Source organism: Pseudophryne corroboree, chromosome 2 (assembly GCF_028390025.1).
Source record: "Pseudophryne corroboree isolate aPseCor3 chromosome 2, aPseCor3.hap2, whole genome shotgun sequence".
In the NCBI taxonomy this organism is placed as follows: Eukaryota; Metazoa; Chordata; class Amphibia; order Anura; family Myobatrachidae; genus Pseudophryne; species Pseudophryne corroboree.
Genome location: NC_086445.1, coordinates 231,681,358 through 231,683,074, shown reverse-complemented (window position 1 = coordinate 231,683,074; position 1,717 = coordinate 231,681,358). Strand labels below are relative to the sequence as shown.

The 1,717-nt window shown below is 42.6% G+C and overlaps 1 pseudogene; it reads right to left on the bottom strand.

Moving 5' to 3' along the window:
* Positions 1–1,232: 1,232 nt before the first annotated feature.
* LOC135052027 (5S ribosomal RNA) lies at positions 1,233–1,351 on the bottom strand (annotated as a pseudogene).
* Between the last annotated feature and the right edge of the window lie 366 nt (positions 1,352–1,717).

Here is a 1,717-nt window from a genome sequence, read left to right as displayed (position 1 = left end):
CATTAATATTTAACTTTTTCAGATACTCCCCCAAAAAATTCCCATCCCCCTCAAGGCGTTTAGTAGTCCTCGCCTTCCTGGCCTTAAGTGTCCCGAAATCTGAGCACCTCCCCCCACGCCTTTAAACATTTTATTTATTTTGCCTCCAAACTTAGCCATCAGGTCGCCTGGCACTTTCCAAGAGGCATGAAATGATGGGTGAATATGGAAAGCAACCTTACACGGATTGATTCTATCTCCCACCTTCTGTGGCTGACCTGTCATGTAGACCTGGAGGAGTTTTGTCGGTTCCCCCTATTGAACAACAGGTGTAGTCTTTTGAAGAGACAAAAGACAGAAAGCAACTATATGCCTTTTCCAGGGCACACTTGAAAAATTGAAAATATGAGATTATTAAAATGTAACTTTTATTATTGTCTACTTAAAAAAGGCGAGAGCAAGCATTCATAATTTAGAAGCATTAATGCTCATAAGCATAGATATGCTTATTATAGGCGAAATACTAGTGTAAGTGAGCGAAAATAAGTAATCCCTCATTCAAAAAAAAAAAAAAAAAAAGGGGGCATTCATATCCTCTATAATAGAGATTTTAATAGAATGAGGTCACTACCTCGGGTCTTAATATGGGCTCTCATTCCGAGTTGTTCGCTCGCAAGCTGCTTTTAGCAGCATTGCACACGCTAAGCCGCCGCCTACTGGGAGTGAATCTTAGCTTAGCAAAATTGCGAACGAAAGATTCTCAAAATTGCGAATAGAAATTTCTAAGCAGTTTCTGAGTAGCTCGACACTTACTCTGCCACTGCGATCAGTTCAGTCAGTTTCGTTCCTGGTTTGACGTCACAAACACACCCAGCGTTCGCCCAGACACTCCCCCGTTTCTCCAGCCACTCCCGCGTTTTTCCCAGAAACGGCAGCGTTTTTTCACACACTCCCATAAAACGACCAGTTTCCGCCCAGAAACACCCACTTCCTGTCAATCACATTACGATCACCAGAACGAAGAAAAAACCTCGTAATGCCGTGAGTAAAATACCAAACTTCTTAGCAAATTTACTTGGCGCAGCCGCAGTGCGAACATTGCGCATGCGCAGTTTGCAGAAAATCGCTGCGATGCGATGAAAAAGAACGAGCTAACAACTCGGAATGAGGGCCATGGTCCAATAATTATTGGAACTTGAAAACAAGTTCCTGACCGTGGGTCCCAAAGTTATGTTATGTGTCGGAGAATAAAATACCTACGGTACCTAGTATTTCCTGGTGGTTCCCCAGCCAGGTACTGACCAGGCCCTGCAGTGCTTGGCTTCCAAGATCAGACGAGTTTGGGCATACTCAGTGCGGTCTGACCGTAGGTAAGTATGTCTCCTGGGCGCACCGTTTTCCGATTGTATAGGGACCCACAGATATCAATCACAGAATAAATGGGTATCAGGCTTTTTGTGGTCAAAGAATTAGGCCACCAAAATATTACCGAGAGATTTAACAAATAAAAATCTGTATAGAGAGGATATTTGGTAACTGTGAGATATCACTTAACATTGCATTCACTGATAGTTGTCTATTTCTCTGATTCCTACATTTTATCGCTCCTACATCAACTCTATCACAATTGTGCTCCCAAGTATAATTCTTGTAAATGAATACAGAGTTGCCCAACAGGGAAATGTAGGAAAAGAAGGAGCTGTAAGATCACCACAATACCTCTGGTTTTTCACTCTTG